Genomic DNA, 17,064 nt, shown 5'->3' on the forward strand with positions numbered 1-17,064 from the left:
GCCTTCACTCCTCCTCCCCCGCCCCCTGCTGCCAGCACCGGCTTCCCTCCAGCACCCGTGACCCAGGCTGCTTCCCTCCTCCAGCCGCCAGCAGGCAAACGGGACCCAGACTAAAATACATTCCTGACTTTATCTTGGGCCAGCCACAGGCACCTGGAACCCGGGCTGGCTTCCCTCAGGCCCCAGCTTGGTCAGGAAGGACGTCATGGAAGACATTCAGTCTAATTAGCATATTACCCTTTTATTATTATAGATAGCTACCTCACATATAATATTCTATCCAGCTTTAGACCTTTTGCTAACAGTCCTTTCCTTCATTTAGGTGAAATTCCTAGGGTACTCTGGGCTCTACCTGACACTCTTCCTGTACCTTCTGTGTATTTCTACATCCTGTTCTACTTTTCTTAATCTGCTCTTTCTTAGGACCCTGAACCAAGCCTGTAACGTAATTCTACATGTCCAATTATTTTTCAGACATGATCTTTAACTGCTGATGACAGGTCAGGGAAAGCATAGTAGCTCTTCCCACATACTTGTGTGTTTCCTGGCTTCTAGTCCCTAATGCTCACTTTTCACTCACTGAATGGTCAGCACATTGATGCTGGCTGGTCTATGCATCAGATGCCCGATCAGGGCAAAAGCTTCACAGATGGTGTATACTTACTCTTTGGTGCCTTTTCTAGACATTCTTCTCGCATACATATGTTTAGGCTTGAATCTAGTGGTATATATTACTCATTGGATTTATTGTGTGATCCAAGATGTAGGATTGGGGAGGGTTAGTTGGAATTATGAATGTTTACTGGGATACATTATGAAGCAATTGTGGAGATGCCTATCTGTGGAAGGTGAGCATCTGGAAGTTAGGCAGAAGCAAATGAGGTCTCTGAAATAGGAACAGAGGCAACAGTTACTAGGGAAATCCTATTGGGATGAATCAACTCTTTAGCTTTGAGCAGCTTGTAATGGGCCAGATTTGCATTGTTGCATAGTTTCATACAGGCATTATCAATTAATCAGTCATTCTAGCTTAGAGTGATGTTTTCTTCTTCTACTGGTCTATTGTTGGTTGAGTTGTTTTAATATTTAATTGTTATTAAAGTTCTTATGGAATTATATCTTGCCTCTTCAATTATAATTTTTTGAAGGTAGGCAAACCTCCAGCAACAGAATGCATTTCACCTTGTAGTGATCAATAAGTACACACTATATTGATCCAATACTCTCCTGTGACAATAGTGACTATAGTGCACACTTAGGGGACAATTGGGGTAACATTTAAAAAAGATGTCAAAGATTCAAACTGATCACTATTCTGTTCACATAACCTTATTCTCACATTTGTATATATTTATATAAGCCTGCTAAGAATGACTGTTCAAGAAATGCCACAAGGTCATTTAAAAAGCAATTCCAGGCTAGTTGGGGTAAAATGACTTCCTTATTTTAAAGAGACAGAATTTGATGAATTCAGTGGTTTCCTTAAGCACAATTTATTTTGTTTTAACTTTGCAAGAAGAATATAATAAAAGCAGCAAAGTTTCATCTTTATTGCCATGTCTCTCATCATTTCAGAAAACAAACAAACAAACAAACAAAAAAACACACCCAAAAACTAGGCCAAATCTAAATTTAGGGTAATCTGTAAGAGTTCTAACTTGTCCCACAGTGAATGTGTGGCCTCTATGCCAGCCAGGCTAAGAAATATGGAACACAGGCTGTTTTAGTTCAAATTAAAGAAGTCCTGTCCAACTGAAGGGTTTCAAAGAGGCTTTCTATGGCATGTATAGGTTTTTTAATGAGAGTTTACCACTCATCCTTCTTGCTTTTTTCCTCATTGATTTTTTAATGCCAGAAATGCTTTCAAACTTCTGCCAGAAAATGAGTTTCTCCAAAGAACCACAAAGCTCCTTTGAGTATCATATACAAGCTATTTGACCAAGATGATATCAGTGGCCACAGAAGCATTTTTTAAATTGCTTTTTACCATTTTTGCCTGTTGTAATGTTTCTATGTTTCCAAGTATCTTTCTTCAAATTTAAAATAATACTAGAAGATATCTCATTGCAATGTGAGCTACTGCCATGCAGAACACTTGAATGCTCAACCTCAAAATGGACACTAATTAATACAAAAACCTGATAACTCCCTGTTTGGCAAACTTCTGAACTTCTCTTAGACATGTTTATATTCTTTTACACCTTTGGGTATTGTTTTCACCATTGGACTGCTGCCCATTTCTCTGCATATATTCCTTCCCTTAGAGACCTTTTTTACTTCCAAAGCTTTTGTCTCATTGCTATACATAGGGCTCTAAAACCATCAACATCAACGTTCTTCAGTACCACAGACACAGAGCTACATTTAGCTATATTCCTACATCGCTATATTAACCTACATTTGTATTTCCTGATTACTTCTCCGATAATAGTATTGAGGTGTTCTGTGGATCAAGATGGAGACAATGAGAGAAGTTACACTGGAAGCAGTCCAATGTCATCAATCTGGAGTGGCATGCACATTGGAAGTTCTAAGAGATGACCGACTTAGATACTGATATGTGTCAGGACTATATCCATTCTCTTTATTTGACCAAGCAGTCAGTAATACACTTCTTTAATAACATCACTTCTATTCATGTCTCTTTTTATCTGAATCGATATGCCACTTGTAGCTTCAACCATAACTTGTTATACCTACTAGAAGATGACATTTTCAGTAAGGAAAGTCATGAATTTATTAGATAATGTTTTTAGATGAATACAATTTCAGAAAAGTATCTGAAGAATTAAAAGTTCTCCATCTCTCCTATATAATGTCTCAGAGCCAGAGTGCACTGCGCCATGATTTGTTTATTCCATTTAGATAGAAATATATCTGGCATTTTCTCATGGAACTAGACTTTAGTAGTGGGTAATGTTCTATAGACATATTTTAATTACATCCATATTAGATCAATGATGGAAAATGAAAAATAGTCACCATATTTTATTATAATATTAAATGCAAATCATGATAATCAGCTTTCTGTGAATTTGTATGTACTTATGAGGCACCAGCAAGATGTAATAGAATATCATGGTGGCTAAACTCAGCAGATCTCGCTTTAGGTCCTAACTCCATCAAAATTTTAGGTCCACCGATTACTCAAAGAATTACTTTAGACAAGTCATTCAACTGTGAATATAAGATTTCTTTATTTTTGTAATGAGGACAATAATGCCTATCTTTTATGTTTATTTTTAAACTAGAGGCCCAGAGCACGAAATTCGTGCACAGAGGGGGGTTGTCCCTCAGCCCAGCCTGTACCCTCTCCAATCTGGGAACCCTCGAGGGATGTCCGACTGCCCATTTAGGAAACCTTGGAAACCTTGCTCTCTGTGGCTGTAGGTTACCTAGGAAACCTTGCTCTCTGTGGCTGTAGCCATCTTGGTTTTGGTTAATTTGCATACTTGCTCTGATTGGATGGTGGTCATGGCTTGTGGGCGTGGTTTGTGGGTGTGTCGGAGGAATGGTCAATTTGCATATTTGTCTATTATTAGATAGGATTAGAAGTGATTTGTATAAAGTGGCCTGAAAGCAAAAGATGCTCAAATAAGAATAGCTATGATTTTCTGAGGTCACTGGTATTATTTCTAACTATATTCCTAACTATTTTTGGTGAAGAATAATTCGTATTTTTCCCATTATGAGTTTTCATCCTATAGCATTCAAGATGTTATCCATTTTTAGTCACTTATTCATTCAACCAACACTTATTGGGCACAGGTGTGTGCCAGGAAATGTACTAGCCAATGGACAAAACGACTCAAATTGTTTTCATAAAAGAGCTCCAAGTCCAACTGGGTAAGAAGCCGACAAGTAAAATAAACCATTAGAAAAAAATAGGATAAATACTTTAATTGTGGCATACCCAGAATTACTGTACCGTTTACAATATACCAGCACTATTTAAGTGTTTCCCTCCTGTTGACAAGTCAGGTCTCCTGGCAAAGTCCTTATTTACAGACTTCAAGAGATGCTTTTCATTCTAAGTCATAATCCTTCTCTTCTTGGTTCTTGAAAAATAGCTGAAAAATGCCAATTTAGTTTTTTCATCAGTGAGTAGTATGACTCACACAGAGTCAAGGTCTAGGGATGGAGAATATCCATCATCTGACATATTATATAGCATCTTTATTGAAGTATATCTAACACACACAAACTGCACATATTTAAGTGTACATTTTGATAATTTTGAAATACATGCTTTTTTCTGGTAATCACCGTTCTATTGTCTGTGGATATGAGTTTTGGTTTTGTTTGCCTAATCTCATCTCCTTTTCCACCAAGTCCCCCAATAACCCTTCCCTCTGACAGCTGATACCTTGTATCTATGAGTATATTTCTATTTAGTTTGTTAGATTATTTTGTTCGTTAGATTCCACATATAAGTGAAATCATATGGTACTTGTCTTTCTCTGAGTGGCTTTATTTCACTTGGCATAATAATCTCCAGGTCTGTCCATGCTATACCAAAGGGTAAGATTTCCTTCTTTTTTATGATGCAGTAGTATTCCATTGTGTAAATGTACCACAGCTTTTTTATCCACTCTTCTATTGATGGGCACTTGGACTTTTTCCAAATCGTGACTATCTATAGTAATAAAAGCGTAATGTGCTAATTAAACCAGACATCCTTCTGGACAACCTTTTGGATGAAGCCGGGGCAATCATGGGTCCTGAGTACCTTCCGGCAGCCAGAGGGAAACCCGGGTCCCGGGTGCCAGAGGGAAGCTGGTGCCAGCAGCCTGGGTAAGGAAGGCCTACTCTTGCATGGATTTCATGCATCGGACCTCTAGTTGTAAATAATGTTGCAATGAACATAGGGGTGTATCTATCCTTTTGAATTAGTGTTTTGAGTTTCTTTGGGTATATGCCCAGAAGTGAAATCACTGTGTCATAAGGCAGTTTCATTTTTAATTTTTTTAGATAACTCCATACTGCTTTCCACAACCGCTGTACCAATCTGCATTCCAACCAACAGTGCAGAAGGGTTCCCTTTTTTTCCACATCCTCGCCAACACTTGTGTTTGAAGATTTATTAATGATAGCCATTCTGACAGATATATCTCATTGTGGTTTTAATTTGCATTTCTCTGATGATCAGTAATGTTGAACATCTTCTCATATGTCTATTGGTCAACTGTATGTCTTCTTTGGAGAGATGTCTATTCAGATCCTTTGCCCATTTTTTTTGCGTGTGTTGAGTTTTATAAATTCTTTTTAAAGTTTGGACATTAACCCCTTATTAGATGTATCATTGGCAAATATGTTCTCCCATTCAGTAGGTTGTCTTTTCACTTTGTTGATGGTTTTCTTTGTTGTGCAGAAGCTTTTTAGTTTAATATAGTCCTATTTGCTATTTTTTTTTTTTGTCTTTTGTTTTCCTTGCCCTAGGAGATATATCAGAAAAACATTACTATGAGAAATGTCTGAGATTTTACTGCCTATTAAATACACTATCTTTACACCATTGCATGTTCTACCTTCTTTGTCAAACATTAATTGACCATAAAGGTGTGGGCTTATTTCTAGGCTTTCTATTCTGTTCCATTGATCTATATCTCTGTATTTATACCAGTACCATGCTGTTTTAATTACTATGGTTTTGTAGTATAGCTTAATATCAGGAGTGTCATTCTTCCACTTTTGTTCTTCTTTCTCAAGATTGCTGTGGCTTTCAGGGTCTTTTGTGGTTCCATATACATTTTTGGAATATTTGTTCTAGTATGTGAAATATGCCATTAGTATCTTGATAGGAATTGTATTGAATCTATAGATTACTTTGGGTAGCATAGATATTTTAATGATGTTAATTCTTTATATCTAAAAACACAGTATATGCTTTCACTTATTTGTATCTTCTTCACTTTCTTCAGTGTCTTATAATTTTCTGAGTAATTTGTGGTTTTTTACATCCTTGGTTACATTTATTCCAAGTTTTTTTTGTGTGTTTGGATAAAATTATAAATAGGATTATTTTCTTAGTTACCCTGTGTGATAATTTATTATTGATGTAAAAATGCAAGTGATTTCTAGATATTTATTTTGTATCCTGATACTTGACTGAATTCATATTAGCTCTAGTAGTTTTTTTGTGGAATCTTTAAGGTTCTCTATATATAGTATTGTGCCATCTGCAAATAATGACAGTTTTACTTCTTTCTTTCCAATATAGATTCCTTTTATTTCTTCATGTCTAATTGTTGGCACAAGGACTTCCAGCACTATGTTGAGTAAGAGCGGTAAAAGCGGAGATATCTATCTTGTTGCTGAACTTAAGGGAAATGCTTTCAGTTTTTGATCATTGAGTATGTGGGTTTATCATATATGGCCTTTATAATGTTGTTTTATGTTTCCTTCCCTTCCCTTCCCTTCCCTTCCCTTCCCTTACCTTCCCTTCCCTTCCTTTTCCCTTCCCTTCTCTCCCATTTATCTCACCTTACTTTATTTTCACCTTTGCTTTTCATTGTATTCTATTTCACTGCCATTACCAGGCCCTAAGAAAGGAATTGTAGCAATTAATGCAGTTCAACTTCTTAACAGGCATTTCTATACCCAATTCATGTCTTTTCTAATTTAGTAGTTACAACAGAGAGCTAACTTAAAAACATTTTTCTGCAATATTAAATCCTGCTCAACAACTTTCAATGATTATCCTTTAATATTTGAATCATGGCCAATGACTGAGAGCTGTTGATCTTATTTATTTCATTTAATCTTCACAACAGTTCTATGAAGTAGTAGTAATATCCTAATTTTACAATCAGGGAAATATGTCCAAGATCATTTAACAAGTAAGTGATAAAGATGGGAATCCTGGTTTGATTTCAAAATCAAACTGCTAAACATTCTTTATCTTCTCTCCAAGCACCTTATTCTGGCTGTCAAAAGCTTTATTTTGTTCAAACTATTTACTCACCTCAATTCTCCACTTACTATTGCCCTATATTAACCAATTTCAGATGAGTCAATGAGTCAATCTGTTCACTATCCCCCAAATACTTTTCATATATTCTTCATATAATAGGATAGTTCTTCTAGCTTTTCTAAACTTCAGTTTCCTCTTCTGTAAAATAAGTATAATAATACTGCTTACTTCATATGGCTGTTATATGGGTTAGATGAAAAAAAAAACTTACATGAAGTCCTTAAATAGGTCAAGCAAATGGTAAATGTTCAGTAAGGATTAGCTGTTGCCATACTTACAGTTATTGTTACACATCCCAGTAATAATTTACAAATGGGCATATGTTTTAGAAATATGTAATGTAAAAAGCACCAGGCAAATGTATATTTGAACTTGGTATATATTCATAAATACATTGTAATCCTACTATAAAGGGAATCCCTGCAGTTACTGCTAATCTATCTTGCATAGGTGCCTTCTTCAAAAAATCCTGAGAGTGGCACATATTGAAGTTAGCCTACATTAAAATACTGTCCTATTATATTTATTGCTTAATGTAATATTAGCTCAACTTGTAATAGATTCCAAATATTTTGTATTAAATTTTAACTAAAAGTCAATTTCAAGATAATTTGGCATTTCTTCCACTTCATTTTAAGGCATATTAAAACAAAATTGATGAATCTTAATATAAAAATAAATGGCAAAAGTACTACTATATGTAATACTTTAAACAATAAAAAAATAAAATGCCCTCAAAAAATAAATACAAGTAAACAAAAAAATAAAATAAAACTCAAAAAAAATGGCAAAAGAATCTAGAAATAATTTTTATAGGTTTACTAAACACATATTCTGAATTGAAGAATATAAAAGAGTTACATTTATCTTAAATATTGCTTTATTTAATGAAATTAGCTTATGGGAGAAAGAGGAAAACAGTAAATTTTGGTAGAAGCTTTATATTCATGGGTCAGTTATATTTTCTGCATTTTGAGGCTTAAAACATGAAGCATTAAATTATAAATAACAAAAAACATAAAGATATAGCAAGTAGCTATAAAATGCAATGTAGCAAGATGTTGAGATAAAATTGGCGGGCGACTGAAGTGGGAAGAATCAAAAGTTAAAAAAAAAATTAGGCCTTAGAAAATGTAATCAGGAGACTATCAAATTTCACTGATGTCTCAATGCAGCTCATAGATTGATGGATGCTACCCACAATATATCAGTAAAAATGTCTATGGCAATACAGGGTATGTTTTTATCAGTATGAGAGAGAATGTACACCTTTGGTGGACAGACTCAATGCTAAGAAACATTTATCATGTTAAGCTATTTCCATTTGTGCTGATGGTAAATTCTTTCTGTGAGAACCAAATAGATGAAATGAACTCTTTTTTTACTCTTTATATTTAAGTGATGTGTACATGACACAACATATTTTAGATAAAAAATGTTCTTGAATTTGGGGGATGAAAATGTAGGAAGTAATTTCTATTCAATCTGAGTTTCTAATGAAACACGGGATACTTCTAGAATGGGCTGTGTAGCTCTGTTGAAGATATAATTTTCCTATATAGTATATTTATTACTAGTTGAAAAATATTTCATTAAAAATGAATGTGGTTGAAAGAATAAATAAATATTTTAGCATATTCAATAAATTGGCTTACACATTATAGCAATAGTAAAAAATAGCACAAGATAAATTACATTTAAAATCACTTGAAATTTGCTCAATTAATCTACAAAATTTTAATTAACTCTCTTGTGGGTCAGGTTAGGTGCAATAGATAATTCTGAAGATATTTTTAAGTGAAATTAAAATTAGTATAAATCACATATTAGTTTATTTCACCAAACAACTAGTTTAATTCCAGTTTTACCAAACAAAATTAAAGACATCAAATGTAAAAAATATATAGTCAGAATATTACCTAGAAGAGTGAAATTGGACATTTTAAAGTCAAGTTCTTCAATAATATAAGGATTCTAAAAAAGAAATTAATTTAAAAATTTGAGGGATATTAACTCATTTTTAACCAGAGCTATCTAGACTAGGGTGTGTTTATACTATGGTTACTAAGCTGAGACCTGCCCATTAGCTGAGAGGAACATCTGGAAATCCATTCAGGGAAATGCAGTAAAAACGCATTAGTCACCATATTTATAAAGGTAGTAATGCCATATCAAAACTCCACCTACTCAAAGTAAGCAGAAAAAATAAAATATAACAATCAAAACATTAATATGTGTGTATATGTATATATATATAGTGTGTGTATATATATATATATATATATAAGTGTGTATATATGTATATAAATAAAATGTGTACATATACATAAAATGTGTTAATATGTGTGTATATCTATATATATAAAGAGCCAGGTTCTGTAACGTCCAAAATGACCAAAGAGACGACCAAACGCCAGGCTGCATGCACAGCAGGCTCGGGTGGGTGGGAACTGGCGAGCGGGCTGAATTGCTGACCTCTTGGAGAGAGAGAAAGGCAGGGCTTATCAGCAGCCACCCCAGGCTGCAGGCGAGGCCCAGAGAGAGAGAGAGAGAGAGAGAGAGAGAGAGAGAGAGGCAAGGGCAGATCAACTCTTGCCTCTCTCTCTCTCTCTCTGGGTCTCGCAAGCAGCCGAGCCTCTCTCTCTCTCCAAGAGGTCAGCAGTTCAGCCCACTCACTAGCAGCCTGGGGTGGCTGCTGATCAGCCCCACCTCTCTGATCAGGCCCGGAGATAGGCCCAGAGACATTGACTGGCATAGAAACCGAACAATCAGAACCTATTCTGGGTGAACTGCAAAGGCAGAACCTAAGGTGGGGGCTGAGGAGGGGATTTAAGGGCAACAGCTGTTTGGGGTAAGGTGTAAGAAAGTGGTTCAATTTTTTAAGGACTGGTTTGGCACTATAGTGCATATGGCTGGCTATCAGTCCAGATATAGGGATTATGTACTTTTATCTGCCAAAAGTATCTCCTCCTGCTGAAAAAGGCTCCCCCCCAATTTAAGCAATCCTATCCTATATAATCTATCTATACTAACAAAAGGGTAATATGCTAATTAGACTGGGTCAACCGGCCATCTTCTGGACATCCAACTTCCTTCCAGACAAAGCCATGGTGGTGGGTACTGAGGCAGAGGCAGTTAGGGGCAATCAGGCCGGCAAAGGAGGGCAGTTGGGGGCAAGATCAAGCCTGCAGGGGAGGACAGTTGGCGGCCAAATCAAGCTGGCAAGGGAGGGCAGTTAGGGGTGGTCAGGCAGGCAGGCAGAGGCAGTTAGGGGTGATTAGGCAGGCAGAGAGGTTAGGGGCAACCAGGCAGGCAGGCAGAGGGGTTAGGGGCAATCAGGCAGGCAGGCAGGTAGAAGCAGTTAGGGGCGATCAAACAGGCAGGCTGAGGGGTTAGGGGCAATCAGGCAAGCAGGCAGGTGAGCAGTAAGGAGCCAATGGTTCCAGATTGCGAGAGGGATGTCCGACTTCCCCCAAGGGGTCCCTGATTGGAGAGGGTGCAGGCTGGGCTGAGGGAATGCCCCCCCCCCATGCACAAATTTTGTGCACCAGGCCACTAGTATATATATAAAATATGTGTATATAAAATGTGTGGGTTTATGTACATATATATAAAATGTGTAAATTCTTTTTTTCTAACTAAAATTAAAAAAACTTTGTAGTTCAGTGATATATTTATTTAAGTTTTGCTTTTCTGCAAAAAAAGTGTGGAGTTTTCTTTCTTTTAGCACATTAGTATTATTCTAATAATTTTGGCTTTGCCAGTTTCACATGAGAAGCTTGTGATCATTATTATCTTTACTTTACTGTACACAATAAGCATGTGCTGGCTACTAGGGCCTCAGGTGCCTCTGGTGGCCCATCCCTGCACCACGTTTCTGTGTCACCAGGTCCTGGTAGGATCTCAGGTGCACCCCAGTACCTGACTAGTTCCTATGGCCCTGGGAAGCTCCCTGAGGCTCCAGTAAACCTAAGCTCCTCGCCCATCTCATCATGGGCTGGTCCCCATGGTCACAGTGACTCTTGTTGACTCAGGCTCCAAATCAATGCTCAGGAACCCAGCCACGGAGGCAGCTGTGAACCCAAGGTCCTAGTGGGGCCCAGCATTAAGCTGACTACCACCATCCCAGACTTTTGACCTATTGTAAGACAAGGCTACCAAGGACTCCAACAGCAAGCCCAAGAGTGGTCTGGTAAAGGGCTTTGCCTGATAAATCCAGTCTGTAAGGTTTGTAAGAAATAAACCCATTCATATATGACTAACATTTGACAAGGGCGTTAAGAAAATGCAATGGGAAAATTATAGTATTTTCAATACATTGTGTGGGAAAAGTCAATAATCACATGCAGAGTAATGAAATTGGATCACTGTCTTATACCACTCACAAAAATTAACTCAAACTGAATTAAAGACATAAATGTAAGACCCCCAAATTGTAAAACTACTAGAAGAAAACGTAGCAGAAAAAAATTCCTTAATATTAGTCTTGGCAAAGATTTTTTTCCCAAAATCTTTGCCAAACAACAAAAGCAATAATAAACAAGTGGGACTAAATCTAAATAAAAAGCTTCAGTGCAAAAATGGAAACAATCAGCACAATAAAAAGGAGTGGGGGAACATTTGTACAAACCATCTATACTAATAAAAGGGTAATATGCTAATTAGACCAGACATCTTCCAGACGCCTTCTTGACATCCTTCCAGACAAAGCCACAGGGGCTCCAAGGGCTGATGGCTGGCAGATGGGGTGGCTGAGAGGGCCGGTCCAGCACTGTGGTCCCTCTTGCAGAGGCCACAGGAGGAGGCCCAGCAGGAGAAGGCAGAAGGGAGAAGGCAGAAGGGAGAAGGCAGCGCCATGGGAGAAGGGAGAAATCCTGCATTGTGCAAGAAGGGAGAAGGTGATAAGGCCTGCACCATGTGAGAAGGCAGAAGGAAGAAGGCCAGCACTGCGGGAGAAGGGAGAAAGGAGAAGATGGCAGTTAGGCAGTTAGGGGGATCAGGCCAGCAGGGGAGAGCAGTTAGGAGGATCCAGAAGTCAGAGGAGAGCAGTTAGGCAGTTAGGGAGATCAGGCTGGCAGGAGAAAGTAGTAAGGCAGTTAGGGCTATCAGGCCAGGAGGGGAGAGCAGTTAGGGGAATCAGGCCAGCAGGGGAGAGCAGTTAGGGAGATCAGGCCAGCAGGGGAGAGCAGTTAGGGGTGATCAGGCTGGCAGGGGAGCAGTTAGGGGCATCAGGCAGGCAGAGGCGGTTAGGGGCGATCAGGCCAGCAGGCAAGTGAGCGGTTAGGAGCCAGTGGTTCCATATTGCAAGAGGGATCCTGGATTGGAGAGGATGCAGGCTGGGCTGAGGGACCCCTCCCCCCCCCCCATGCATGAATTTACTGCACCAGGCCTCTAGTTTATGAGATAAAAGGTTAATATAAAAAAGTTATAAGGCACTCATACAACTCAGTAGCAAAACAAAACAAAACAAACAACCCCCCTCCCAAACAAATATAATGCAATTTGGAAATGGGCAGAGGAACTGAGTAGACATTTTTCCAAAGACATACAAATATCTAACAGGTACATGAAAAGTTGCTCCTCACTAATCATCAGGGCATTGCAAATCAAAACTACAATGAGCTATCACCTCATACCTGTTAGGATGATTATTATCAAAAAGACAAGAAACAACAAGTGCTGGTGAGGATGTGGAGTAAAAAAGAACCCTTGTGCATTGTTGGTGGGACTCCATATTGGTACAGTGACTCTGGAAAACAGTATGCACATTCCTAAAAAATTTTAAATAGAATTGTCATATGCCCCATCAATTCCACTTCTGGGTATACAGGAACAAGCAAAAGTAGGTTCATAGTTTTAATACAAAAAATAATACAATAATTAATATATATCTATATACATATAAAAGCCCAGCAACCAGAATAGTGGGATGACCAGAACGACCGGACCGGTGGCTATGACGTGCACTGTGGCAGCCAACCAGCCTGATCAAGGTGGCCAACCACCTGCAACCCCTCCCCTGCTGCTGGCCTAGCCCAATGGGCCTCCATCAAGGCAGGCTAGCTGGACCCCACCCATGCACAAATTCGTGCACTGGGTCTCTAGTATATATAAAAGCTTAAGCAACCAAACGACTGAATGACCAGTTGACCGGTCGCTATGACATGCACGGACCACCAGGGAGCAGATGCTCAATGCAGGAGCTACCCCCTGGTGATCAGTGTGTTCCCACAGTGGGAGTACTGCTCAGGTGACCGATGGGTGCCAGATGCAGGGCTCATGGCTGGCTATCGCAGCCCGGAGACTGCAGCAGAGCAGCAGGGAGCCTCCTGGGCAGAGGGGGCAGGCACAGTGGGGCCGGGATGAGTAGGAACAGCAGGCAGAGCAGCAGGTGGCATTGGACTGTCAGTTTCGGCCCGATCCCCACAGACTACGCTGATGGACCCCACCAGTGCATGAATCCATGCACTGGGCCTCTAGTATAATAATTTAAGAATAAACTGTTTTATATATTCAACACTGTAAATCTACTTTTGCCCACCCTGCTATATATCCAAAGGAAATGAAAAGTATCTCAAAAATGTCTGCACCCCCATGTTCATTGCAGAATTATTCACAATGGATAAGACATGGGAACCACCTAATAGTCCATCAAAGAATGAATGGCTCAGCTGGTGTGGCTCAGTAGTTTAGTGTCAACCTATGAACCAGGCAGTCATGGTTTGTTTCCCTGTCAGGCATGTGCCTGGGTTGCAGGCTCGATCCCTAGTAGGAGGTGTGCAGGATGCAGCTGATCAATGATTCTCTCTCATCATTGATGTTTCTATTCTTCTCTCCCTCTCATTTCCCCTCTGAAATAAATATATATTTTAAAAAGAAAAAGAATGAATGGCTAAAGAAGATATGGTATACTGTGTATATGCAATGGGATAATACCAGCCATAAAAAAAGAAGAAAATCCCGCCATTTGTGATAACATGAATGGACGTGAGGCCTATGCTAAATGAAGCAATTCAGACAGAGACAAGACAAATAGTGTATGATCTCATTCATATATGGAAGCTAAAGAAGCTCATAGAAATAGAGATTAAAATGGTGGTTGGCAGGGGCTGAGGGGTGAGGGAAATGGGGAGATATTGGTCAAAGGGTACAAACACAGCTATAATATAAATAAGATCCAGATATATAATGTACACTATAATTAATACTGTATTATATACTTGAAAGTTGTCAAGAAAGTAGATATTAAATGTTATCAGCACACACACATTTGTAATTATGTGAGGAGATAGAGGTGTTAACTGATTTTATTATGGTAACTAATGGCCCGGTGCACAAAATTCGTGCATGGGTGGGGTCCCTAGGCCTGGCAGGCAATCAGGGCCAATCAGGGCCAGGCTGATCAGGGCCCAAAGGCCCTGGTGGGGTCATGAGAGGAGGTGATGGTGGCCAGGCCAGGTGTGGAAGGAACAGACGCCAGATGCCCCATATTACAACCCATCGAAACCTCCCCCGCCGCTTCCGTCAGTGCCATACCACCACTGGGGGCCTGCTGGCCGGTGGAGGGCTTGGGGGAGCGGCCAGGGGAGGTTTTGATCCCCAGTTTGGAATGTGCAGGAGGCAGCCAATCAATGATTCTCTATCATCATTGATGTTTCTATCTCTATTTCCCTCTCTGAAATCAATCAAATATATATATTTAAAATGTAAGGTTTTTAGAGGAAAAAAAAGTAGGACAGGAGAGCTAATGACAGGGGGGCGGCATTTGAGATCTTGCTCACATTTTAGATAGGTTAACATAAGGTGGTCCTCAGGGGGTGACAGGTGAGGAGTGGCAGTGGGGGGAAGAGGGCACTGTGGGCTGAGGAACGGGCTGTAATGACTGGGAATGTCTGTGATAGTGACACCGAGCATGTGTTGGGGCAATCTCTGGGATCATTCATCCCCAAGATGTTTTGATTCTGGATGGGAGGAGAAACACGGAGATCAGCAGGCCTTTCTTAGCCTAGAAGGTGATGTGGGCGGCAGAAGCGGGCTGCCCTGCTTGCCTACAAATGTAAACATGCAGTGTAACTGCCCATGGACATCAATCACATGGCCAAATCAATGCCCAGCCAGCCGGCTAGCTATGTCCTGCCACTCTCTGGCTGTGCTGTGGCCCTATTAATTGTGGGGGCTGAAACCACGCCCCCAAGCGCAGGTAGTATGCAAAGGGGTGGGCATGAAGCCAGAAGCTGGAAGCGGGAGCTGAGGTGACCTGGCAGCCCTATGTCCGCCATGGAGCTGGATGGGGAGCAGCTGTCAGTGTGACTTGGATTTGGAGTCGAAGGGGCTGCGCTTCCTGCATGTCACTGGTGAGTCCCTGTGAGCCTGCAGCGCACCAGCTGGGCAGGTGGGGCCTGGGAAGGCCTTTCCTTCCTGGAGCCATTCTTCCCAGGGTGGCAGCGTCAGCCGCTTTTTATTTTCAATTTATTTTTTTTATTGGAAAGCAAGCTCTGAGCTTCAGGTTCCTGGGATCCCTGGGCCATAGCTTGTGCCTCCAGGCCTCACTGCACACCACCTCCCCGCCCCCCGCCCCCTCCTCTTACGTTGAGCATCTGGGCCCCTGGTGGTCAGTGCGCATCATAGTGACTGGTTGACCAGTCGTTCTGCCATTATGGTCGCTGGGCTTTTATTATATATCATTATTTACAATATATATATGTCTATCTAATAATCAGATTGTACAACTTAATATGTTATATATCAATATCTCAATAAAGCTAAAAAAATGAGTTTCTTGTCTGTTAATTTTATCATCTGTTATTTCTGTGTCTGTTTTTGTTTCTTCACACATGTCATGAGTTTTTTATTTGATTCTGGTTTATTGTAAATTTTATATTGTAGCGTGCCAGATTTTGTCATTCTTTAAAGTTTATTAAACTTTTTCTTTCTGCCAAGCAGTTAAGTTACTTGCAGATAATATTGACCCATTTGAAACTTGTCATAAAGCTTTGTTAGGACAGCTTTAGAGTAGCCATTTTTTGAGAGCTGCCTACAGAGCATGTAACACTCTCAGAAAATATTTTTGTATGACCACTGTCTATACAAACAAATAGATTCAAATATGTGTTACAAAGTTAGTGGGCCCATGTTAGATGTGGTATTTATTAATTAATGGATATTTAGAATAATAGCTAGAAAAGGTATTCTTATGTATTTCAGTTTTATAATCAGGGCAGGTAAAGGTTTTTGATTAGTACAGGCACCATCTCTTTCTTTTCAGATTCAGAAAACATTCCCTCAATTTCTTTATTTTCAACTGTGCAACTCCTGACTAATTTCCTATCTCCCATCATGAGTAAAAGGTGATAATATTGGTGTTACAATGTCACAAGTCTTTGTGATCTGTTTATGTTGAATAACACAGATCTTCTTGTCTCTATAGTTCCCTCATAACATTTAATAAAAAATTATTTAATACATGACAAATTGAGTCATGAATTATGCTACACAATCCAATATGCCATCTATAAATGCCAGTTTCCAATCACTTTCTCAAATGCTTTTACTACTTTTCATTGATTATAAGTACAAATCAAAGTCTTACTTGTAGCAAGCAGAAAAATGCAAATAATTTCTTCTCTGGTTATTTTACATTTTACCATTCAGAATTTTATAACATAATGTAGAACAACACATTTTCCAACCATTTCTTTCTTCGATTTCTTTAGGCTGCACTGGCTGCATTTCTAAAAAGTAATTGTTTCAAGGTTGAGAACATTCTTGTCTTCCATGCGTTGTCATCAATGAAGAGGGTGGGTGGAGGGTCTGGGGTGGAGTGTTAATAGCAGTGCCATTTGCTTCATCAGCATGGCCAACGCAGGAAAACACAACACCGTCATATAGTTTGGAGTCAAGAAAGAACATAATCAGAAGAGCCCATTGGTATTGCAGAGCAGTGGTCTGAAAATTCTTGGAGGATGGGGACATGGTCATCCTGGAAGACTGATTGACACATAATCCTGTGGATGTGATGCAGTGACTGCCTGGGGTGCCAGAGGCGCTGGTGGAATGAATAGGGTAAGGGATACCTGCTTCTGCCTCACTAC

Source organism: Eptesicus fuscus, chromosome 7 (assembly GCF_027574615.1).
Source record: "Eptesicus fuscus isolate TK198812 chromosome 7, DD_ASM_mEF_20220401, whole genome shotgun sequence".
Lineage (NCBI taxonomy): Eukaryota > Metazoa > Chordata > Mammalia > Chiroptera > Vespertilionidae > Eptesicus > Eptesicus fuscus.